Here is a 27,011-nt window from a genome sequence, read left to right on the forward strand (position 1 = left end):
CTTTCCCTATGACTGACTGCTGTAGCCCTCACTGAGAGATTCTGGTACCATGCTTATTTTGACAGAATGTGTTCAGTTTTTCTTTGTCCCCCGAATCACATCCTAACTCTACCCAGCACTAAGTAGTAACATCCTTTAAGGAAGAGTCTGCTTTTCTTTCCAAGGGCATGAGCCCCCTCATATTTTCTTACCTAATCATGAAGAACAGATTTATAGTTACTTGTATGAAATCTTTTTTTCTTTTTTACCAGTCTACAGCATGGACTCTCTAAACTGGTAAATACTACTTTTTTGATAGGAAAAGTCTGCCAAGAGGATAGCTGAACTCAGACATGTTTAGCTATCCAAAACATAATTGGAAAGAGGAAATTACTGTACTGGATATATTCCCTCTCAGACATAATAATGATGAAACAATAGGGTTTATTAACAGGCTCAGTTCAAATGCTTAGCTTTAAGCACAACAAATATAATTTTGAGTTTCACTCTACCTACTGAAAACACCCAAACGAGCATTCCAGGTTGGCAACATTTATTCTGCAATTTGAATTCAGAAAGTCAGAATTTCAGTGTGTATTAAAATCCATCGCCGTTTCTACTTCTGCTGAAGATTTTCATTGGTTCAGCTTCCGATCTTCACCTCATGAGGACTCAGTCACAAAAGGCACAAGGCTAAAAATATTCACTTTACTTATCCTGTTGGGTCCACTTGCTCCAAAGGATTGATCATACAGCAGCGCACAGAAAGAAAGACTATGGAAACCCTTCTGCAGCTTATAAGTTAATCACTATCCTTTATATTTTTTGTACATGAGGAAAGGTACAAACTTGATACCCACAATACTGTTTGCTTGTCATTTCTAGTCTGCAAAGTAAAGTCTGGGTTGAAAATCCACAGCCCAAAGAAACCTCCCTCGCCAAGGCCATTCCCTCCAAAGAGGAAGGTAATGGTCAGGTCTGATAACAAGGAAGAGTTCTGAGCTTGTAGAGGTGAATTCAGGAGACTTGCCTCCCTGGGCCACGGCAGCAACTCTTTTTAGTAAACAGTGCACTAATTGCCGCCGTCACTTGGCGTCAGCCCTCCAGTAATAAGCAAAATAAGGTCAACAAGCCACCAAATCCCAAGTCCTCCAAGTGTCAAGAGCTTCCCTACTGCTGTGCCAGCGTGTCCCCAACAGAAACGATCTACTCCAAAGCAGCCCAGAAGGAAGGAGTAGAGCAAAGTGCTTATGCAGTAGTGTCCAGTACACTTTATACAAGGTTTACTCTCTCGTAGGAAGGTCCTAGGACGGGCACATTCCATTCCGTCCAGGGCGCGGCACTGGACGGAGGTGTGTTCCACATCACTGGAGGCCTGACCACCGAACTTGAGACAGTCATAACCAAGTTCCTGGGATGCCGTTGCATTTCCAACACGGGCCGCTGGGTCTTCACACTCTATAAATTCATCGGGTAGGTAAGAGCAAAGGGTGACTGGAGAGTGGGGTCGCCACAGTCCCAGCTCGCAGAGCAGGTGGCGCCCTCCGGGTGGGTGGTGCCAGCGGATGTGGGCTCGGGCTCCGAGAGACACAATGCAGCAGAAGGAGATTCCCCATCAGCAAAGCCACCTGGCCGCAGAGAAGTAACTCACTCCCCGGGCAACCACCCAGCACCATCTTCCCGGGCCCAGTGGCGGAGACCCGGCCTCAACAGCAAACCCTGGCCAGCACTGCTGACCCAAGCCCCGCCTGGTCAGGCCTCTCCAAGCAGCCCCCCATAGATATTCTTTTCACTGTGCCCTGTGAGCTCATTCCCCTATATTATTTGCTGCTATTCTGCCTGGTGTTCCCTCTGTCCAGAATGCCTTGGTTTGGTCCCCATTTCTGCCTATTGAAATCTTACCGGTTCTTCAAGGCCCCATGCAAATTTCCCCTCTTCAGAGAAGGGTTTCCTGATTACCTCCAGAGAAACAAATGCTACCCTTCTGTGGTCTCTTTGGACCTTTCATATAGCATGGATCACATTTTGATTTCTACTGTCATAGTGCCCATGGCTGTCTCCGAGGTTCACCTTTGAAAATGGGATCGGATTCTGTATCTCACTTACCCCCCAGTCACACTGAGCTCATAGCTGATGTTCAGTAAATGCCAGATGAACTGTACCTCAACACTGCAAGAGACTGCAGTTGCAGGTAGGCAAAGTTTATCATTCAGCATCCTGATCTGGACGACCAGATGATATTCCCCTTACTTCTAGGCTTGTGCTTCTTTCTTTCTTTGCTGATCTGCTTCTAGACCAGTGTTTCCCAAATGCCGGTCATTCACATCACTCTCATGAGTCATATCACATCTGTGGATCACTTATGCTTCCACTTACTTAATATCTTTCTTTAAATTGATTCCTCTTTTCCTGACACTAACTCCTTTAAAAAGTAGACCATTTACCTCGAATTAAAAGTCTAGTATCACTTGCCTTTAATAGAAAATAAATATACGTATGAATACAATTAGAATAAGACCTTATTGAATTCATTCATTTGACAAATATTTATTGAGCATTCACTCTGTACTGGGCACTGTTCTGGGAGCTGGGATACAGCAGTGAACAAGTCCCAGCTCTTTGGGCTTACACTCTATCAGGGAAAATGGAAAATGAACCGCCAAACAGGAAATATACCACAATAAAAGCTATAAGGCAAATGAAGCAGGGCAAAGAGATGGAGAGGAAGTAGGTACTATTTAGATAAAGAGGTCAGGAAGGGCCTCTCTGAGGAGGTGATATTTGAGCAGAGACCGGGAAGAGCAAATCAGGCAACTATATGGAAGCAGAGGCTTAAAGAGCCCAGGTAAGAGCGGACATCATGGTCCCGAGAAGGGAATTGCTCTTGGTGGTATCTCAAGGCCTCTGTGGAGGCGGATTTTATCTCAAGTCCTAGAGGAGGGGAGTGCGGCTGCAGGGTAATGAGGGAGGGAAGAGCACCAGGAAATGAGGTCAGAGACAGAAGCAAGAACAACAGCATGTCAAGCCTCACGGACTAAGACAATGACTGATTCATAAAGGGACGGAGATTCTAGAACATGCTACTGCGTTCTGGGAAATAACACCTTTCGTTCAGTGACGATCTGAGGGAAGTCTCCTTCGGCCTCCTAACTGGAACATCGTTCTTGGTTCATGACCAAACCCTGCAGTCAGCAGTCTTGTCTCCAAGAGATGGGGGCATTTCCGGGGACCCAAAGGGTTCACTGCCTTCTCTCTGGTTCCCTACCCTCTTCATCCCTTTTGGACAGTGCCAGGCGCACAGCAGACACACCTTTATCCTCGGTGGAAGGAAGGAAATGTGTATTGCTTCTGCCTTCCGGACTGTGTCTCTTTGCTATGGATCCTGCTACTGATCCCACCCTGCCAGAGCAAGCAGGGAAGAGAAGTCTCATCAGCAAAGGCCACTGCCCTTGACTTCTCCTTCTAAAGCAGAGGTTCTCAGTGAGGGCTGTCCACCAAAGCCACGTGGAGAGTTTTCTCAAGATACTGATACTGCCTGGGTCTCAGCTGCAGAGGTTCGGGCTTAACTGGTCTGGTGTGAGACCTGGGCATCTGTGGTTTCAAAAGGTCCATGGGTGATTCTAATGTGCTTCAGGCTGAGAACCACTGCTTAAAGGGAAGTAAGCATTTTCACCTCCATTGTCACAGAAGGAGAAATCAAGAATTTCAATTTTCTAGGCTTGCATAAAAACTAGTATTTTGAAGTGATATAGATACATGGGTGGGCAGGGAATAGGAACACATTAGATGTGAGATTCCCTGTGCCAGGCATAGAATATTAAACAAGACTGTATGTAAAGTGCTTTGAAACAAACATGTATTTTATCATAGCCAGTGACTGCAAAGATCTGTAAAAAGTGTTCAGATCAGAGGGAACAGCAACTGCAAAGGCCCTGAGGCAGTATTGTATTGGAGGAATTGTGGAACAGGGGAGAATGGTAAGAAATGAAGTCAGAGATGTTAATTTGATTCATTCCCTATTTATTACCTCAGCAAATGAGGTCTTTTTTCTTTATAAAAATTAACCTCCTGCATAAAGTCTCTTTATCATATGCTACTCTCCAGATACATTCTGCATAGCTGGAATGTCCTTCACCCTTTCTGGTTTACCATATCCTAGTCTAGATTCTCCATGTCCTTCAAAGTTCTATTCAGTTACCACCACCTTCAGGAAGCCTTCTGTGATCATTCCAGATGGACGCAATCTCTCCCGTCTGTAAAGCACCACAGCCTATTCCTTTACCCTTCTAATGGACAGTAGCTCTCTTTGTCTTATTTATCTCTCCAGCCTGTTATGTACCCCCTACCCCCTGCCCCACTCGAAACACTAGGTCCAGGTCTGAGCTCTCTGGAAGTCCCTTTCTCTTTGCTTAGTGCTAGCCCTGCATTATACCCAAAACTAGGGCTCAAAAACGTTTATTGAAGGGTTAGCTATGTGCCTTCAATTCTCTTCAACAAGAACAGCAATCCAAACAACCTAAGCACATCTACACAGTAATTAAAGCAACAAACAAAACTGTATTGGCTCTTGGACTCTGAGTGCATTCTTGACTTTCCGACAATGGTTTCTGATCATTCACCTTTGAAAGAACATATTGCAATTGAAACGAAACATATCAACCCAGACAGTTTCAGAAAAGCCAAGTCATTTGTTCACTAAGGATCATGGTAGCCAGGAATGAAGACCACAAGGAAATGAAATGCTATCAGTTTCATCTATTTGAACAGTCACTTGGGAGTAGTGCAGAAGAGAACAGAAGGTGGCAAGATGAAAAAAAGAGAACAGATAAAAAGCACTGTTGACATAGACAGTGGGTTGGCTTGCTGTGGTCAGCGGTGTGTGACTTTCTGTGGCCAACCTGATTTCTCCCATGCCTATGGATTCTCCCAGAAGGATTCCGTTTAGGGTTAGGGACCCTAGTATTCAATGACTCACAAAACCAGTCTTGTTTAACCCAACCACTACTCTGAAGAATGGTCAGCATCGTCCCTTTATCACAAATGCTGAAACTGACCTGTGGCACTTGGAGGCACCATGGCCTTGGGAGTGAGGGTTCCAGACTTGGGGCTGAATAGCTTGGGCTCCATTTCCAGCTCTGCCCACTTGCTGTGTGATCCTGAGCAATATGCAATGGTAATAATAATAATTCCTTCTTCATAGAGTTGTTTTGAGGGTGGGCCGAGTCCACATATGTAAAACACTTAGGACAGGATCACAGATACAGGTGGCATTCAGTACATGTTAACTCAGTATTCAGACAGGATAGGTCGCTTGTCCGAGGCTGGCAGGTGGTAGGGCTATGATTTGAATTTAGGTGTGTCTAAAGGAAAATACTTAGTAGTGATGGGCTAATGCAAATGGAGTTAGCAATGCACTTGGAAGTAGAGAATTGCTCTAATTTTGCTCCCATGCTCACCTGAGCATCATTGAATGGCCAGGGCATTTCCTTAGTACCTTCCTTTTCTTGTTTGTCCATGTTAGAGCCCTTTGCTGAGCAAGCAGGCCTCCAGGCCTGGGACACAGCTAAAGTCCTCCATAAACAAGGTTGTGTGTGCAAGGTTAAGTGGTGTGTCTGTTCCCTCCTCCAGATATTTCGAATCAAGAATACAGGAATTTCAAGGTGTGGGTATTCCAGACATTATACAATAATATAGGTGAGATAAAACTTATCAATCAAAGATGAAGGTATGTCTCCTGATAAGTTTCCATTCTTCCATATCCCCTGTTCCATCTCTCTCATATAGAGAAGGAGGATGGACTTAGTGGGAGAGGACATGGGTGATCCTTTGAGTTACTTGTGATCTGGGACTTTGATTTTGATGAAATACATGCCACATGGTTCACAGAATCTCCGAAGATTCTGAAAGACCCTGGGACCACTGCTGCACTTGTGAAATCATATTGTTTGCAGCCCTCCCTCCTCAATCTGCATCGTGAAATCATTCCTTTCAGTATATGTGCATATTGTCACTCTTGCCACATTGCACTGTGCTCATTCATTTCCCTATTTGTCTTCTTTTCTACATTATGAGCGCTCAAGGGCACAAAATGTATCCAGCATACAGCAATGATTAGAATCTCTGGCTTTGGCATTGGGTATTCCCAGCTAGAGCCCTCTCCCTTCTGACCCTGTTCAGATAAATGAAAATGTATCCACAACCTCTATTATGTTTGGGGGTAATTTTAACCTGGAATAGATTGGTGCCCCCGAAGTTGCAAAATATGATGTGAATGTGCACGTTTCTATGGAGAATTCAAAGCTTCATCACATTCTCAAATTGGGTGGGGGGAGGAGTGAACAAGTTTCCAAAAGAAGTGAAGAATTTCTCCTGTAATTAAATAAATTAAGTTTATGAAGTAACTCTGGGTTCTTCACAGTACTTTTTTTCTATAATAAAGAAAAAGGGATGCTATATCCTTGATGTCTACATTAGGAGAGGCAGTTTTTATGTCCCTTTAATGCTTTTCCAGTACAGATTCACTTAGTGTATGATTTTTTTCTGTTCCTTAAAATATCTTTTCCTCCATGATCATCCACTGAGATCAAACTCAGGTTTGATCTCACCCTACTAAGCACCTGAAAGCACATGAACTCATTTAACCATTAGGATGATTCTCCAAGTAAACCTTACTATCCCCATTATACGGAAAAGGAAAATGAGACTTAGAGGTAAGATCAGTTCCAAAGCTTTCAATCTGTGCTGATAACCCCTATGCTATATTGTCCTCATCTTTGCTAGAGTCCTCAGTTTATGGATACAAGCTTGTCTAGTTCACTGTTTGGTTCCTAAACCATCTTCGGCTTAGAGATGTCAGAATTCTCCTTAAGCATTCAGTCAATACATATGTAGAAAGATCACTCTAAAGCCCACAGTTTATTTTTCCTTTGACTCAGGACATTAACATCCTCCAACAAGTAGTTCTTGCTTTGTTAAACAGACTTTGCAAGGCAGGTTAAATGACATCCCATGTATAACACTATTCAAAGCCTTCATGAATTTATATTACATTTTTAGGCAAAGAGAAAAAAGAATAATACATCAAGGATTCTAGTGAAAACATGACCTACAAGTAAAACAAGAGAAATGTTGCTTTCTAACACTTGGAAAGCCAAATGTGTACCAAACTGATATTTAAAGAGAAAGAAAAAATTGACAGAACATAAATAGAGCTAAGTGAGAGGCAGACTCTTCATGGCTTTTGGAACTCTGCTCTGAGTAGTTAAACTACAAAACTGAGTTATAGAGGGGAGTAAAGACCATGGTCTTTGGCATCAGGTAGAGATGGATTTGAATCTAGTTCAACTACAAAATGAAGGTGAAGCTTCACTATCTTATAAGATTGTCAAGAGAAAACAATGCCAGCACTGTATAGGTGGTCACTAAGCATTAATATTCCTTCTTCCTTCTTTACAATTTCTCTTCTGATTTGGCATAAAACCAGGGTAACTGTTTCCAGTGGGCGGTTCTTTAAACATGAATTTGCCTCTGATACAACTGATGTCCTAGGGATACAGGACCTTGCTAATGAGTCATGAGGAGCCCTGGACCATTCTTTAGAACCATTCTAAGAATCCAAGTGATATTTCCAAAGCATGTTCATCCAGAAAGAAGACCAATCCAGCGTTAGATGTCTAAGCTAAGGAAAGACCAGGAAAGAGACACTCTGACATGGGGTGTCCTTTTCTAACCCACCCAAGATGGGCAGCTTGAGTTAGTACCATTTTCTGGGTGCCTTTCTAAATAGCCAATGTTTACGAAACTTTTATATCCTTTGAACAGCAAATCTAATTTCAGAAATTTTTGTTGAAGAAATAATTTTTTAAAAAACTATGCTGGCTATGTATAAAGGATGCTGATTGCAGCATTGTTTATTTTAGTCCAATTAATTGCTGGACTAGTTGTTGATTGGAAACCAACTAATTATTCACCTGTGGGAACTGGTTAGATAAGTTGTGGTCCATCTGTATAAGAGGGGGGCCTGTGGTCATGATGATGAGAAGAATATGTAATTTAAAAGTCCACAGTGCATTAAGTTTAAGCATAAGCTAGAAAACATTATGTTCAGGTTGACCCTATTTTGTGTGTGAAAATAGATTAATATGACTATAGTATATATTATATACACAAAATTTGGAAGATGAAAACACATGTCATATGTCTTCTCATCTGTGTGCTTTTCTGAATTATCCAAATTTTCTACAACAATTTTTTGTTGGTTTGGTAATAAAAACAGAAGTCATTTAAAAAATCTCTAAGACTGTGATCATTCACAATACACATTCTAGTGTCTCCATCTTCCCTTTTCGTTTTCCCAGGCCCAAAGCACATGGATATGCCTCAATTTCTGCTAACAGGCAACCTGGGAAAAAGAACTCAACTATATTTCCATTCTTCCGTTTAAGGAAACATTGTGTTCATTATTCATACCCAGATGACTAAGAGAGAGAAAAGAATGAGAGGGAAGAAGAATACGGTGATGCGAGGCTTCAAGATAATAATTAGAACCATCCCACTTAGCACTGGGACAGCACCTCACATCTTCAGAGCTGTATCAGATGTTATCTAATTAAGCAAAGCGAGGAGGAATGACAAGAGTGGAGGATTCAATCTAAGAAGCACGAGGGTTAATGTATATTTGTCCATGTCACTCTCTTGGGCCTTTGGATACTGAGAGGCAGTAACAAGAGGGGCCAAGTGAGAAATTCAGTGCAAAGTCTGACGTAGCAGAAGCTCATAGAGGTTTTGAGGGCTGAAAGCAAAAGTCATAAATGGAAAAGATAGAGAAGGGGGGAAAAAGGAATGATTTAACTAGTAGAAAGCTGCTGGAAAATTTAACACCACCATATTGTTTCTAGAACCCCACATCATTAATCCATTTAATTATGCCTTGTAAATATTTGAATGCAGAACGATTCCTGCGACCCTGCGACTCAGATAATTCCAAAAGCCTTAAACATTGGGCCTGCCAAACAGAATTACCGACGACATTTATCTCTGTTACAGGGAAAACATTAAACACACATCACAGACCCATGTTCTTGGGGGAAGCTTTAGAGCACTGCTGGCTCCTGCCCCATGACCCAATTTAAATGCACTGAGAAAACAAGCACATCAGAGGCTATCAAAAGAGCAAGTCATCCTAAAAGCAGAAGGTTATTCATCAGGAGCTCAAGGAAATGCTGAAATAGAAAAATGCTCATTTGGGACTCTGCAGTTCTTGGGTGGTCCAATTCTTATTTTTTTAAAATAATTTTATTTATTATATTTATTTATTTTTGGTTGCATTGGGTCTTCATTGCTGCACGCGGGCTTTCTCTAGTTGCTGGAGCAGGGGCTACTCTTCGTTGTGGTGCGCGGGCTTCTCATTGCAATGCCTTCTCTTGTTGTGGAGCACGGGCTCTAGGCTCACGGGCTTCGGTAGTTGTGGCTCGTGGGCTCAGTAGTTGTGGCTTGTGGGCTCTAGAGCGCAGGCTCAATAGTTGTGGCGCATGGGCTTAGTTGCTCTGCGGCATGTGGGATCTTCCCAGACCAGGGATCAAACCCGTGTCCCCTGCATTGGCAGGTGGATTCTTAACCACTGCACCACCAAGGAAGCTCCCCAATTCTTATTAACACTGGTTTACATTCTCACTCAATTACTGGTCCCCAGTGGCATTATCCTACAATAAATATCAATTATTCCAATTTAATAAGATCTGTGATCTGTTCCCTCGAAGTTATATCCAGGGTAGGAAGACGAGAGGTAGATTTTGCAATGGGCCTTGATGAGGGGAGGAAAATCCAGAAGAGGGAGTGGCAGAAGCCAAGGCCATGTGTGTGCTGAAAAGCCGAAAGCCAAAGGCAGGCATTATACTACGGTCCAGCAGTTAACATAAGCAGAGATTTCTTAGAGTTCTGCTCCCTTTTCCATGATTTTCCATGACTTACTCTGTCTCCTTCAGCATGTTTAAGGACAGGCAGTGATACACTACACATCCCCAAAATAGGCATCTCAACATCTGCTCTTTTTTCCCCCCCCAAAACATTCAAGCCTGCAGTTAAAATACAGCTGCCAATTATCAAGTATGAGCTTCCTTGCCCAACAGTAATTCACATATGTCAAAAGTCAGATGAGAAAAAGTCCAATGCAGTAAATATACGTGTGTACTGTGATTATACCTGTATGTGTTACTGCCTTTTTTTTTTGGTTTTGTTTTTAGTGCTTTACTGATCGAAAAGAATCAGATTCCTAGCTCTCTGCTTGGGATATTGTTCACTGCATTTCAATATTTGACTTGAAACAGTGAGGGTGGTGAGAGTGGAGGCATGGCCAGCTTGTGTCATCGTAGTGGACACCAAGCACATTCTGAGCATTTTCAGCCGTTTGTGAATTAAATATAAAGGGCTTAATGCCCTACACGGCATTGATTGAAAGGGGGCATTCAAAGGTCTCCACTGGTCATATCATGGTCTACTTTAACTGTCTTTTTTCCTCCTTCCCCCTGCTTCCTTCCTTCCTTCCTTCCTCCCTCCCTCCCTCCCTCCTTCCCTTCCTTCCTTCCTTCCCTCCTTCATCTATCTATTCATTCCTCTTATGCACAACCACTAAAAATCTATGATGCTATAGTTCACCAGAGAGGATTCTGCCTAAGCCTTCACTTTGCTTTGCCACTCATTTAACACTGGGTCTGCCTCTCTTCCATATATCCACTGGGAGCTGACTCTGAAGTATAAACTAATTTCATCATTTGTTTAAACAAAATGGCACTAGAAGATAAAAATCACAAAGCACATTCACAGAAATGGACACTGAAATGACTCCTGTGTGCTATATGGCTTTTGGGATCTGACCTAACATTCCTCTGTCTTCCCAGATGACTGACAGCTGGCCACATGCCAAACGAAGGAGGGCAGGAGAACCAGTTGCTTACACAACCTGTGTTTTAGTTTCCTAGAGCTGCCATAACAAATTGCCATTAACTGGGTGGCTTAAAATAACAGAAATTTATTCTGTCACAACTCTGAGGGCCAGAAATCAAAAGTCAGGTGTCAGCAGGGTTGTTTCCTTCTAGAGGTTCTGAGGGAGAGTCTATACCATGTCTCTCCCCTAGCTTCTGGTGGCTGTTGGTAACTCTTAGCATTCCTTGGCTTATAAAGGCATCATTTCAATCTCAGCCTCTGTCTTCACACGGCCTTCCCCTGCGTCTCTGTGTGCTCTCTTTTTCTGTACTATAATAAGGACACTTGTCATTGGATTTAGGGCCCACCATAAATCTAGAATGATCTCATCTCAAGACCCTTAATTACAACTGCAATGACCTTGTTTCCAATTAAGGTCACATTCACAAGTACTGAGGGTTCAGACTTGCACATATTTTGGGGGGGGGCCACTATTCAACCCACTACACCTATCCTTGTTCTATTCTCCATTGCACCCTCACATTACCAGTGTTGAGAAAAAAATCAAAAGCAAGTCCTATGACATGCACAGAGATATAACGAAGGACACAACGTTCAGTATTCTTTGGAAGCAAAGATTGGAAACATCCTAAATGTCCATCAACAGGAAACACGGTTGAATGAGTTTGGTTCATCTACCGAATGGAATATCAGGCAGCTACTAAAAAGAACAAAGTAGGATTTTCATAAATTGAAATGAAAATATCCCCAAAATATGTTGTAAAGAGAATTAAGCAGATTATAGAACAAAATATATGTCACAAACCCATTCTAAAAAGCAAACTATAAACAACAAACCCACACAATCCTCCTTTGGGGGAAATGCTCTGTTCCCATGCCAGTTATGTGATTCTGAGGAGAAGGGCTGCCAATCACAGCCTCTTGATCCCCTTTCCCTGCCATAAAGAGTAATCAGATCCAGACAATTATAGTATCTGATACTGTTGACCATGGTGACAGGGATGGAGGTTGGCTGAAAACAAAGGTAGGCTAGTCAGAAGCCTTCAAAGGATTTTAAAAAATTTTTATTTTGAGGAGAAAAAGTCTCTTGCCTTTTTGGGCCCTATATTAGGTCTCTCCAGCTGCTAGAACAAATCAGCACAAACTCGGTGGCTTAAAAGAACACAGATGTATTATCTTATCATTATGTAGATCAGAAATACGACGCAAGTCTCAAAGTGTCAGTAGAGCTGTGTTCCCTTCTGGAGGATGTGAGGCGGGCTGGGGGGGATCCATTTCCTTGCCTTTTCCAGCTTCCAGAGGCATCCACTTCCGTGGCTCACAGCCCCTCTCTTCCATCTTCAAAGGTCAGTTGATGAACAACTTTAATTCCATCTGCAGTTTTAATTCTCCTTTGCCATGTTAAGACAACATATTTACAGCTTCTGGGGATTAGGATGTCCACATTTTTGCAGGGAGATGGGGCATTATTTTGTCTTGAATCTAGAGCAAATCCAGGTCTGCAGATAGCTAACCTCCCCAACACCTGGGGAAAGCTAAGTAAGGGGGGAAAAAGAGGCAGACGCACAGAAAGAGGACACGCTGAGACAGAGAGAGAGAGAGAGAGAGAGAGAGAGAGAGAGAGAGAGAGAGAGAGAGGAGAGAAAGAAAGACTAGCCTGTTGGACACCCTGGATCTGGCCATTCTTGAAGCTAATTCACCTCAATTAAGTATGATTATGTAAGCCAAGAGATTTCTCCTATTTCTCAAAAATTTTTTGAATTGCGCTGGTCTCATTTACACTTTAAAGAGTCCTAATTACTCTTGTGTGTGTGTGTGTTAATCGTATATGTTTACATATGTCTAGAAAAATAGCAGAGAATAGAACTGAAGTGGTTGGTAGGTGGTGGCTTTTATTTTATTTTTTTTGGCCGTGCTGCACAGCATGCAGGATCCTAGTTCCCTGACCAGCGATTGAACCCATGCCCTCTGCAGTGGAAGCGCAGAGTCTTGACCACTGGACTGCCAGGGAAGTCCCAGGAGCTTTCATTTTTTACTTAATATACCTGTATTATTTGAATATTGTACAATGGGCATCTATTACTTTTGTGATTTTTAAAATGAAGTAAAAATATGAGACTGTAACATACAAAGTAAGTTCATCCAGGGCTCCAAGGCCTAGTTAAAGAGCAAAATCCTCATAAGTTTCTCTTTCATCTGGTGCTTTTAAACAGTACCTGAGTCCATTCGAGAGCCCATAATTACAAGTTATTTCTTAGGCCCTGATAATATGCTTTATCCTTTAAGAAAAGCTATTTAGATGGGACCACAGATGATAAAAAGGCTATGCTCAGAGCACAAACAAAGAATTTACTGGCTCATTTTTGGAGGCTTGACATGTCCCTGCCCAGGTCCACATGGCAGGCCTTGAAAACACAAGTCTGTCCTAGTTCTCTTTCTTGCCTCCTTGGACTATAAATACGTGCATTATATGTAACCAAGTGAAAAGAAAAGGAGCAGAAACAAATGCCTGCATTCCCCTTAGCAAAACAATGGGACAAAAGCAGCCTCTATGCCAGCTGCAGTAAAAAATGGGAACAGAATAGTTTGTTAAAATGTCACAATTAAGAGATCTGAAGAATTCTCCTGCTGGACCCAGCACAGTGGGAGTTAGTATGCTGGATCCAAATTCCCTGGTCTTCTTGTTACAAAGCCTGATAGAGAACCCTACACGCAGGGGGGCAGTTCAGTGTCCCTTCCTTAGAAGAGACCCTCTGAGCACCCCAGCCAGTGAGCAGAGGCATCAGGATTCAAATCTGGGCCTTTCTGGCACCAGGATCTACGGTTCTCAATACCCAGTGGGCATAAGAATCACTTAGGAACCTTATGAACCACACAGATTCTCAGGCTCCATCTTCCAAAGATTTGGAATCTAGACATCTGGGGCTAGGTCCAAGACTCTCCATTCCAACAGGCACCTCACATAACCGGATGCAGGAAAAATACACACACAACATAGGACAAATTCCCTCCCTCTCTCTCCCTTTCTCTTTCTTTCTGTTGCACCTCCTTCCTTTTAACTTCTTTAAGGTATCTCAGACTCTGAAAAGCAGAGGTTGCAGGATTCCTTGTACATATTTCTGGCAGCCACTCTTTTCTCACATCCCAGAGCAGAAAGAACTGCGATTGGAAGGTACTTCAATGAGTAACTATTATTGACCAAAACTTTAAAAAAACAATGAATCTCATACTCCATCACAAGGAGAGTAAACAAAATTCACAATCCTCTAGAGAGAAGAAATCAAATTTTCAAATATGTTAAATTCACCAGGCTGTAGGTAATTATTCAAATTTCAGGGCAAGAAAGAAATCAAACCCCATTGATCAAACCTTTCTGGACTCATGTCAAGAAACTGCAGGGCTCCCCTGGTGGCGCAGTGGTTGAGAGTCTGCCTGCCCATGCAGGGGACACGGGTTCGTGCCCCGGTCCGGGAAGATCCCACATGCCGTGGAGCAGCTGGGCCCGTGAGCCATGGCCGCTGAGCCTGCGCGTCCGGAGCCTGTGCTCCGCAACGGGAGAGGCCACGACAGTGAGAGGCCCGCGTACCGCAAAAAAAAAGAAGAAAAAAGAAAATGGAAGTCAGGTGTTGCCCTCTATGACGGAGCTGCACTTGACCTTATTAAGTACTAAATAAGTCAAAGAAGAACATTGTTTTTACTTTCGCATTATTCCTTCCATTCAAAATTGTCTGTTGAAATTAAAGAATGGCAAGTACCAGAATGAAGCCATAGGTGATCTGGGTTTGATTTTAGGTCTTGCCTCTTTTAGCTTTCCTACCCCCAGCATATCTGAGTCACCTTACTCCGCTCTGTGCCCCTCACACCCTCACTCCATAGCACTTACTATCTTCTAATTACTGTATAATTTACTTATTTACTATAGCTACTGTTTATGTCAATCGCTCCCTCAAGAATGGAAGCTCCAGGAAGTTGGAAATTTTTGTCAGTTTTGTGTATAGCATAATGTCTGGAACATATAAGTGCTCTTAAGTGAGGGAAGGAAGGAGGAGTCCATAGTAGGAAAGAACAAAACACTTACGGGAAGCAGCAGAAATAATAAAAGATGCAAACAGAATGTGTCTTGATGGTGATAGATGTGTGTTGTTCAATATGGTAGCCACTAGCCACATGAGGCTATTGAGAACTGGAGAGGCAGCTAGTCTGAATTGAGGCTGGCTCTTGAAGACTTAGAGCAAGAAAGAATATAAAAGATCTCAGTAATTTTCTATATTGATTATATGTTGAAATGATAATATTTTTGATATATTGAGTTGACTTACTAAAATTAATCTCACCAAACTTTTTTTTACTTTCTTTAACTTGCTCCTAGAAAATTTAAAATGACATATGTGACTCATATTCACAGCTTACACTGTATTTCTATAGGTTAGTGTGATGTTGGAGTTTCTGAATCCCATCATTTCCTTTTCTTTATTTTTCTGCTATGCTTATTTTTTAAACTAATTTTAGACTGATAGAAAATTTGCAAAAAATAGCATAAAGAGTTCATGTATATCCTTCCTCCACTTTCCCCTAATGTTAATATCTGAATATTTTTTAACTAAACTAGAGACCTCATTCAAATTGCAACTGTTTTCCTCTTAATGCCCCTTTTCTGTTCCAGGACACGATCCAGGATCCCACATTGCATTTAATTATTATGACTCTTTAGTCTCCTTCAACTGGTGACAGTTCCTAGTTTCTCCCGGTCTTATGACTGTGGCACTTCTGATAATTACTAGTCAATTATTTCACAGAATGCCTCGTTCTGGGTTTGCCTACTTTTTCCTCATGATTAGATTGAAGCTATGCATTTGTACCAAGAAGGCCACAGAAGCAATTTTGTGATCACAATGCATCTTATCATGGGGTCCATGATGTCAACGCTATCTTATTTCTGGTGATGTTAACCTTGGTTAAGGTGGTGTCTGCTAGGTTTCTCCACTGTGAAGTTTAGTATTTTGTAATTTATAAATATCTTTTATAAGTATCTTAGGAGAGATATTTGAAATTATGCAAATATCCAGGTTCTCCTCAAACTTTCCTGGACTGTTTTTAGCATCTGTCAGTGAGGATCCCATCATTTCTGAGGTGGTTCTTCTTAGACCTGAGTGACAGTGGCTGTTTCTCCATTCCTCTTGCACTGTGGTGTTTTTATACCCTGTCCACTTCATCATCGATGGCACCTGCCTGGCACTACTGCTATTTCAGCTTGCAGCCTCCTTGAAATGGGCCCATTATCTATGAAGCCAAGGATCTCATAGCCCAGTGCTCGTGAACTGTCATATGTAACAGAGTAGCTTCCTTAGAATCTCAGTCATTGCACGTGATTCTCTTAAACATTAAATGGGTTCTACAACAGCAACTCCTAACACAAATCCCAGTCCTCTCTTATTCTTGGGAGATGTTTATTTGCCTCAGAAGAGCTCAAGTTCATCCATGTTGTCTTATCCCCGCTATCCTGGTCACTATTTAGATTCTGTACGTTCTCTTCAGAGAGTAGGGGAAGGAAGCAAAGAGAGAAGGGAGGAAGCAAAGCTGTAAAGCCTAGTGCTTTTTCACGGGTGAGGTGTTGGGGCATAAGACTGGGACCTTCACTCATTAGTAAATTTTGTCTGGCCATATACTTATGAACTGTCTATTTACAATCAAGGAAAGTGGAGCACGATTAAGACACACCTCCAATTTATAATCTGCTAATTACTTGGCCACCAAGATAAAATTACAGGAGACATCCTTGACCCCTTCTTCCCCCTCCATGTGCATTTGACCAACGCTTCTGTCACATCAGACACTTAATAGTCCTTAGATCTTTATCCACCTCTCTCAGCATCGCCACTAAGTCAGGCCAGCAGAGTTAGTATGCAATATAACACACTGATTAAGGAATGGACAACATAGATTTGAGTGTGTTAACCCATAGAACATCATTTCCATCCCCATCAAAGACATATCCATAAAATGAAAAGTGTATGCGTCTGAGGCAGCATGGAAGCTTTTAATTTTTATTTTTAAATGATCCTTTTAAGAGCTATAGCTCTTCTTTTGCAGCTGGAATGAAAATTCACTAATACCTAACTCAAGATTTCCAAAGTATGTTCTGGGGAGGTCTAGTTATGTGATGTTAATAGATGTTATATTTTAAAACAAGGTTCTATGATCAAATGAGTTAGGGAGATGCTGGGTTAACAGAGATAAACAGATGTACACAGTGTACTATTCCAATGTGCACTGTGAAGGTGGCCAGTAAATGGTGTTTCTCAACAGTTAAATTTTTCCCCCCGGTCTTTCATTATTATTTATTTATTTTTCTAGCATTACTGAGATATAATTGATACATAACATTGTGTAAATTTAAGATGTACAGCGTGATGATCTGATACAGGTATATATTGCAAAATGATTAGCACAATAACGTTAGTTAACACCTCCATCACCTCACACAATTACCTTTTTGTGTGTGTGTGGTGAGAATATTTAAGATCTTAGCAACTTTGAAGAATAGAATGCAGTATTGTTGACTACAGTCACCATGCTGTCCATTAGATCCCCAGAACCCACTCATCTTACAACTGCAAGTTTGTATCCTTTGACCAGCATCTCCCCATTTACCGGACTCCCCTGCCCAGGCAAACACCCTCCTACTCTCTATTTCTGAGTTTGGCTTTTTTAGATTCCACACTTAAGTGAGATCATATAGTATCTTTCTTTCTCTGTCTGATTTATTTCCCTTAGCATAATGCCCTCGAGGTCCACCCATATTGTTGCAAATGGCAAGACTTCTTTCTTTTTTATGGCTGAATAATATTCCATTGCCTATATATTTATACATACATATCAATATATATATGTGATATATAAATATATGTGCACATATATATGAATGCGATATACATATATTTTTTTCTTTATCCATTCATTTGTTGATGTTTCCATGTCTTGGCTATTGTGAGTAATGGGGCAATGAACATGGAAGGACAGCTATTTCTTTGAGACAGTATGAATCCTTCTTTGAAGAGCATTTCATAGGGCTAATGCTTCTCAAAAATCCCTTTGGGTATCACTGGCCAAACTTATCTACCTAGTGAGGCAAAGAGGTTTTTCTCAAAATACTTCAGAAGGGACATTCGGGGAATTTCATGGCATGCAACTGGCAAATACTTGCGTTGGGGGCACATTGCTGAGAAGTAGGAATTGCAAACTTGGAAAGATGCATGTCTCCTCCATCAGCCACCTCAGGCCTGACCCACTGCCTCCTCAGGCCCACGTCCAGCCAACAATTCCTTTCACAGATTTGCTCTACAAGGCTCAGTCAGGAAGAGGACAAAACACAGATGGAAGGAGGGAGGGAGGAAAGGAGGAAGCGAGAAAGGGAGAGAGGGAGGAAGGAAGGGAGAGATCAGGGTCTAAGTCTGAGGACACAATATGCACAGGATTAATCTCTGTGCTGTGTTAATATCCAGAAGGAATGACAAGTTAAGCCCCGAACAACAGATGGAGGTGCGTTTATTGACGGATAGAGGTTTCAGTTCAGGGATGAAATCTTCGGGGATGCGAAAATATAAAAATCAATAGAAAGGTCGACAAAGAAGGTCCCTTACAAGACATTACTGTCATTGATGGAACACCACTCACTGCTGGAATGCTGTTCACTGAAACTTAGAGTCAAGTGGAGTAGAGTAATTTGCATAAGACGCGAGCTATTGAGAACCCATAAAACTATGCTTTCCTAGTAGGGTGAGGGGAGATTAAAATGTCTGTCTTGTATCTAAACCATGTTACAATGTAAGCATGCTATCGTAGAAATGGCCTTTACTCTACGGATTAACTTTTTTCTACAGATATAAAGTATTTAATGTAGACATATTTCAAGCTACAAAGCAGACATACAAATCACCTGTGTATTCAAATGACTGGTTCTGCTCTATACCTAACCCTCAACCTTGCTTTGAAAAGCTCCTGGTCATTCCTTCCCCCATGGTGCCAGCACCCTCATGGTGAGAAGCGGGTTCTGTCTGATGCAAGATCCCCCATAACATGTTTTCTCTTCCCTCCAATGTCGTTGTGTAGATGTGTGGAAGGTGGAGGAAAGATTAAGTGCTTGGGGGCCAGGTAGAGTTGCTTTTGAAACCTCATTCCAAAATTTACTATTCTGTGTCCCTGGGAAAGGTATTAGGTTGAACCATCTGAAATTGCCGTACGCCAAGCAAAATATCGGCAATTTCACATGGTTCAACCTAACACCTAAGCTTCTGAGCCTTGGTTTTCTCATTTATAAAGGGGACTAATACTGCCTTTAATTGTGAAGATTACATGTGTGTCAAACACATGGCACAGTCCTGGAACAGCATGGGAGCTCAGTAAATGAGCTGTTATCACTGATTACTGAGCAAGTCCCACATTCTCTCTTCTTCCTTCCTTCCCAGTTCAGTTACTGACTGTCACTCACACTCCATCTCTTTAAATAACTCCACTCTTCTACATTTCACCTCTTCCTTGATCATCTCAGAAATCTCTCTAATGCTGTCCCGCTCCTTTTCTGTTCCCTTTCCCCACCTTCTGTCCACCTGCGCCACAAAAGCACCTCACCACAGTTGAGTCGAAGAGTAACGAGGGGGGCGTACCCCAGTCAGTGAAAAGACAAACATTGAGAAACACTATTCGATGATAACAGAACCTTTGCAGTTAACCTCTGTGGTCCTTGAAAGTTTCTATAGCAGCTTTAGGATGTCCACAGAAGTCTCTCCTACTCATTTTTCAGTTGCTAATTAAAAACTGCTTCTCATTTATACACATATAGACGTTCTTTTTTTTTTAATATTCTTTTCCATTCTGGCTTATCACAGTATACTGATTATAGTTCCCTGTGCTATACAGTAGGACCTTGTTGTTTATCGATCCTGTATATAATAGTTTACATCTGCTGATCCCATTGTAAATCAGTTATACTTCAATTTAAAAAATAAAACAATAGTTACCCACACACACAAAAATACTGCTTCTCTTCATACATGGATCTTCAGACACTTTTTAAAGATGATCTTCAGTTCTGTAGCAATCTCTTTTAATTAATTTTCTTGCAACTGCGGTGGTCACTGTAAATGCATATACCATTTTAGCTGTACATGTGGCTTTACTGGGCTAGCCTTAGAACCTAACACTCACTGCATTCCAAGAGGACGACTGACTTGGAGATGAACTTTGGAAAACCAAATCATTTGTACATTTGGAGACGGGTATATTGTTAAAATCCTGTAGAACAAAGGAGGAAGGTGCAGGGGACGGGATTACAGAATCAGTGATGTTCCATTTGTTTTATTTTGTGAATTATGAATTCTAAGCTAAAGCAAGTTGGTGCTTAATACCTCTTTACAGGAAGTTACTTTGGGTGCTTCAGAACGGTTCTGGAATGCTGTTAAGAAGATTTCCATAAAGCAAAGCAGTTTCTCTCTGCTCTTAGCTGACAAGGGCTCTTCATTTAGAACCTTCTCCAAAGCTCGAATACCCAGACCTACACGTGGCCAAAACATGTGCATCCATATAAGATTTTAAAAGTTATCAACACATTATTTTAGAAAATGTTTTCATTTCAAAAGTGAACTAAATTGACTCATTAAAAGGTCACCCTGGGGCTTCCCTGGTGGTGCAGTGGTTGAGAGTCCGCCTGCCGATGCGGGGGACACGGGTTCGTGCCCCGGTCCGGGAAGATCCCACATGCTGCGGAGAGGCTGGGCCCGTGAGCCATGGCCGCTGAGCCTGCACGTCCGGAGGCTGTGCTCCGCAACGGGAGAGGCCACAACAGTGAGAGGCCCGAGTACCGCCAAAAAAAAAAAAAAAAAAAAAAAAAAAAAAAAAGGTCACCCTGTTATATATACTGTCTACTTGATGGAGATTTGGGAATGTGCATGTTATATAAGATTATTTTCAGTAAAAACCCACTGGATTCACAAATTAATACAGTATATTGTGTAGGACATGGTAATCAATAACCTACATTACTGCTGGGCATAATGGCACTACTGAAAGTATTTCACTGTTATAAATTAATCAAAATACTATTGATATTTAAACAATCCATCACTGTTTTCAGACTCATCACCTAATTTCAGCCACTGACTCCCCCTCAAGATTATTTATAACATTAATTATAACACTAGTCATTTTTGTGTTTGCTATTTTGTTAATTTTAAGGTAAACTGTCACTTTCTCAACTCTTTCATTCAGTGGAAACAACTATGTTAAATTTTATGTTACAGAGTAATGTATTTTAAATACTGTACACTAAGATACAAACAAATAACAGAACTAGATGACCAAACTCTACCCACTTAAAATCATGCTTGCTATAAAACAATAAGTTTAGAAAGTGGTTTCAACAGATAAAAACTATTACAAAAATAGTTTACATTAAAATTCTGAAAAAACTTTGCTACTGTTAAGATGAGCCATGATATTTTGTCAACAGTTGAACTATGAGATGGCTTAGATTAGTGCTGTCTAATAGAAATATAATGCAAACCACAGTGGGAGCCACAGGTTTAATTTTAAATTTTCTAGTAGCCCCATTATAAAAGTAAAAAGAAACAGGTAAAATGAGTTGAAATAATCTCTTTAAACCAATATAGCCCGAATATTACTATGTCAATGTCTAATCAATATAAAACATTGTTAATGAAATTAAAAATTTTTTTTTCACACTAAGTCTTTTTTTTTTTTGCGGTATGCGGGCCTCTCACTGTTGTGGCCTCTCCCGTTGCGGAGCACTGCCTCCGGACGTGCAGGCCCAGCGGCCATGACTCACGGGCCCAGCCGCTCCGCGGCATGTGGGATCTTCCTGGACCGGGGCACGAACCCGTATCCCCTGCATTGGCAGGCGGACTCTCAACCACTGCGCCACCAGGGAAGCCCCACACTAAGTCTTTGAAATCTAGTATGCATTTCACACTTTACAGCATATCTCTGTTCAGACTAGCCACATTTCATGGGCTGTGGCCACACATAGCTAGTGTATAATAGCACAAGTCTAGATTCTTATCAATAAAGGGCTTTAGGTATTCAAATCAAACCAGATGCTAATCTCTTCTGTTTCTCCTGTAGTATCTTTTGAACATCTATTATTCTCTAACACTATGCTAAACTACTATAGTATTTTTGAACAATGGAACAGAGACAACAACATAGACAATCAATTCCGATTTAACAGAGAATTTTATACAGCTAAGAATCTTGTCATCGAACCCTGCTTTATCCAAAATATGATGTACTGTAATAAACACTGAGATAACAAAAGCTGATGAGGACAGCAAAGGCTTACATTTGTTAAGCACTTATCATGTGCCAGACATTGTTTACATGTGAGAACTTTGATTGATTTCTCACAGTAACTCTAAGAGGTGGGTACTATGATACTTGGAATCATAGACTCCTAATAGATGTCACCAATGTGAATAGCAATTCTCATCCTTCATGCAGTAAAATAATAGTGGCTGATATTTATTTAGAGCTGTCTATGGCTCAGGCACTATATTAAACAATTAACTGTCATTATTTCACTAAAATTCACAAAACCCTTGCAAAATAGGGATTATTATTTCCATTTTACAAATTAGGAAATAGATTCAGAGAGCTTTATTATCTCATACAAAGACTGTAGCCAAAAAGCGGCACTAAATCTTTGCTCATGCCACTCTGTACACATAATGGACAGTCTATTTACAATGAACTCATTTGATAAAAGAAGGTGCCTTCTCTGGGGGCTCCCTCATACCCTTGGGAAGACAAGGCTTGCTTGCTAGAAATAAGTGAAAATTATTTTGAGCACAGTTCAAATTGTGTGGTTCTGATAATAAGTGAAGACAAGTTTAAAGAGCTGGAGGATTCTGGAGCAAGCTTAGAGGAGAAAATATTCATTTTGGTTTTTAAATGCCAGCATTGCCCCAGTGGCACTTACATTAGGAACCCACAGGTACAATCATTATGGTCCACAACTACATTCTCAATAAGCACTGCAATTTATTAGGCACGTCTTTTGCAAAGCATCTGAACATACCCTGGGGCTTATGTGATCCCTATAATCACTTTTTAAGATGGGCAGGGAAGGTATACAATCATTTTATTGCTGAGGGAAAAAGAGACTGATTTGCCCAGAACTGCACAGTAGCTTCCTGGTTAAGGAGCCAAGTTCAAAGTCAGATCTTGTAAATTTGAGTCTAGTGCTTTCCTTTCTATGTCACTGTTTCCAAAAATCTGGTACTTGTAGCCCTGGTGGGTGTGGTATGATTTTAGCCACATGCAGGTCGGCTTTCTATTTTTATAGTCTGTATTTATTTTTATGAATATTAGAAAACTATGTAAATAGCAAAGAAACCATTATTTCAGGGCTTTATTGCTTAGGATGAGGCAGCAGTATGTATTTAAGTTACAAAAGTGAGTTTAACTACATGAAAACATTAAGTAAATAATAGTCCAGGTGGGATGCACATTTGGTAAAACCCATGATCAAAATATGGGAAACCTTATATAATGTCATATATTTCCTAATAGAAATCATCATTTGCAGTTTCTATTACTTGATGCAGATGCCAACAGACAAGTTGTACATTTAATTTTTTGCTTGCTTATAAAAGAACATGTAATACTAAATGGCAGATAAATAACATTTTAACACCCTTAGCATTCCATTTGGACTTCACAGAACAGTTCTTTGCATTATTATCTTCTTTACTGGGCTGTGAACTCATTGAGGACGGTGACTTTATATGACTCATCTTTGTAGTCCTCAATGTGTTGAGTTTTTTATTTCAACTACGTTAGTTTATAGGAAAGAAACAGCAACCCACCTAAATTACATCAAGAAAACAGCATATTTTTGGAAGGGTACCTATGGACAGAACTAGAAAGTAAGAAAGCAGAGGGAGGTCTAGCGAGTAACAACTCACCTCACATCTCCCGCTTGGGCCATGTACCCTGACGACTCCTCAAGATGTATTTAACTCTTTTGATCTGATACTTTCCTTCCTCCAACTGCCTTCCCTTTTGATTCAGTTTCTGCTTCCTTATAATTTTGGCTCAGAGAGAGCTCTGCATGGCCTCTCTGGCTTTGGCTCATCTGCAACTCCCTCCCTCTCTCCAGTTTCTGAGTGCACCTACCACAAATAGGGAATCTGATTGGTATACCATAGCTTTCTACAACAGGCCATTCATTCGTTTTAAAACGACAACTGTTGCATCTAATAGGCATCTCAACTTCACATGTTCAAAATGGAACAATTGGATCCATGTGCCACCAACCTCCCACTACTAACCTCCCCATTCTTGGATCCCAAGCCTTGAATCCTTCTTTGCCTTGCCTGCTCCCCACATATAGTTTCTAGAACCCAGTTCTATGTACCATCTCTTTAAAATATATCCCAAATCTTTCCAGTTTTCTCCCTCTTAATCACTAAGACCCTATTTAAGCCACTATCTTCTCTTGCCTAGATTAAATGAAAAATATATTTTGCACACAACAGCTAAAATAATTCTTAAAATATGTAAATCAGATCATGTCACTCCTTTAGTCTTAAGCAAAGGATTCACACTGCATCCAGAATAAAATTCAAGTACCCTACATGGCCCGTGAGGCCCTATCTCTTATTGGCCCCTGCGTGACTCACTGTACCCCACTCTCCCCTTTATCCACTGTGTTCTCCCTGCGCTATTCCTCTATCTATTCCTCTACTGCACCAGGTTCCCTTCTGCCTTTCCACTTGCTCTTCCAACTTCACGTTCCACCTAGATCTTTCATGGCTCATCCTTCTTGTCATTCTCAGCTTAAATGTCCCCTCATAAGACAGACCTCCTTGCCTACTCCATTCCCAGTTATTATCCACTGCATCACTCTGTTTCATTTTTGTCATCGTGCCTGTCTGACATGATCTTCGTCTTTGGCTTGTTTGCGTGTTTCTTTTCTCTATTCCTTGCCCTCACTACAATGTTAAGCTCCAGGAGAAGAAAGACCCAATGTAACTTGCTCTCCATCACCAAGAACAGTTCCTTGCACAGAGTAGGCATTCAAAAAAATGTGCTCTATATCTGGAGAAAACCATAATTCAGAAAGATAACATGCACTTCAATGTTCACTGCAGCACAGTCTACAATAGCCAAGACATGGAAGCAACCTAAATGTCCATCAACAGAGGTATGGATAAAGAAGATGCTGGATATACATATACAATGGAATATTACTCAGCCATAAAAAAGAATGAAATAATGCCATTTGCAGCAACATGATGGACCTAGAGATGATCATTCTAAGTGAAGTAAGTCAGACTGAGAAAGACAAATATGATATGATACCATTAATATGTGGAATCTAAATAAATGATACAAATGAACTTATTTACAAAACGGGAACAGACTCACAGACTTCAAAAACAAATTTATGGTTACCAAAGGGGAAACGTGGTGGGGGGAGGGATAAATTAGGAGTTTGGGACCAGCAGATACACACTACTATATATACAATAGATAATCAACAAGGACGTACTGTATAGCACAGGGAACTTTACTCAGTATTCTGTAATAACCTATATGGGAAAAGAATCTGAAAAAGAATGGATATATGTATATGTATAACTGAATTACTTTGCTGTACACCTGAAACTAACACAACATTGTAAATCAACTACACTCCAATATAAAAGAACAATTAAATTTAAAAAATGTGCTAAATGAATGAATGAGTCTCTCTGTCCCAGCAACCACGTACAGATTGTTGACCAACTAATAATTCAGTGCCTACCCATCATCCAATTAGCTAAGATGGGTGGGGCCCCTAGGACCCAAACTTGGCTGAGTAGGGGCTGGATCTGCAGCAGAGGGCAAGTACTCTACACTCACCTGGTTCATGCACTAACTGACCAAATGAGTAAATGGACAAGTTCAAAAGTTCAACAAGTCTCTGAGGACTCCTGGTGACGTACAGTCAGACTCTGAAAGATGAGCTAAGTATGCTTTGCTTTCCTTTTTTTTCGTACTGTCTGTATTTCTCTTCCAGAAAGCATTATAAAAAGTGTTAGAGACACACATTGTTTATTTGGCTAGCGGCATTTGGTTGAAAATTGAAGTGATTTTTAAGACTACAGAAACCCAGTCATCTGGGCACTAGTGATGAGCCTGAGCTAGAAAGTAATTCACATCACATTTTCATTTAGTCTTGTGCAATAAGGCATTTACATTCATTTTCTTCTATGGCGCTGTTTGTTCCAATATGGAATATTTGTGCTTTACTTTTTTTTTTAAATCTGCATAAAGGAAACATTAAACTTTGTCATTTTTTTCCAGAGAACATTCAGTCTGCAGAGAGACTGAATTCCATCTCTAAAGACCATGGTAACCAGAGTAGTAATTTCAGGTTTCGAAATGGTAAAGTTCACGTCAGTCTAAGACGATGACTTAAACTGACAGAAAATCATATTTAATGGGGCACAATTGACAGCATTTATTTTCTCTTAACAATCGCTTATGGTGACTGGTGAAAAGATCAGAGAAACCAGTCCTTTCTCACTTTGACAAGCAAGAAACTAAACACAGAGATAAATAAGACTAAACCCTTAAAAATTAACCCCGAAGACAAATTCTTTTATGACATTTTTGTACCTGTAAGGGACCAGGGGTTGGCAAATGAGTTCTCTTTGCAATCACTATTGGGCAGACTCTTTTCAAAGCCAACACTTAATGAGGATTTGTTAAGATGAGCACCATGGCATAAATTAATTTGATATATGAATTCTTAAAAAGTTCTATCACACTGTGTAAATATTAGTCAATTTAGGCGATTTGTTCTAGAGCCCCCCCTGTCGCTAGTAAAGATTAATAGGGCCTTAATTCTAATTATCTGCACCGTGACTCTGTGTGTTGGTGATATTGGGAAAGGATTTCAGGGACATTAGTGGCAATTCCTGTAAAATTGAGGACTTGCTGTGGTTCCTGATGAGCCACGTATGTCTCAATTTCATCCTTGTCGAGTATTCTTTTAAAAGACTAAGCTCCATGGAAAGAGAACCTGTTCT

General features: G+C 40.9%; 1 protein-coding gene and 1 pseudogene across 2 annotated transcripts in view; both read right to left on the minus strand.

Annotated features, from left to right (window-relative positions):
- The window catches only part of SYNPR (synaptoporin), a 158,467-nt gene that overhangs the window by 80,939 nt on the left and 50,517 nt on the right, over positions 1-27,011 (minus strand). The gene's annotated exons all lie outside the window — the stretch shown is intronic.
- LOC103074914 (TM2 domain-containing protein 2 pseudogene) lies at positions 1,037-1,655 on the minus strand (annotated as a pseudogene).

The sequence above is a fragment of the Lipotes vexillifer genome, unplaced genomic scaffold (assembly GCF_000442215.2).
Source record: "Lipotes vexillifer unplaced genomic scaffold, Lipotes_vexillifer_v1.1 scaffold239, whole genome shotgun sequence".
Taxonomy (NCBI): Eukaryota; Metazoa; Chordata; class Mammalia; order Artiodactyla; family Lipotidae; genus Lipotes; species Lipotes vexillifer.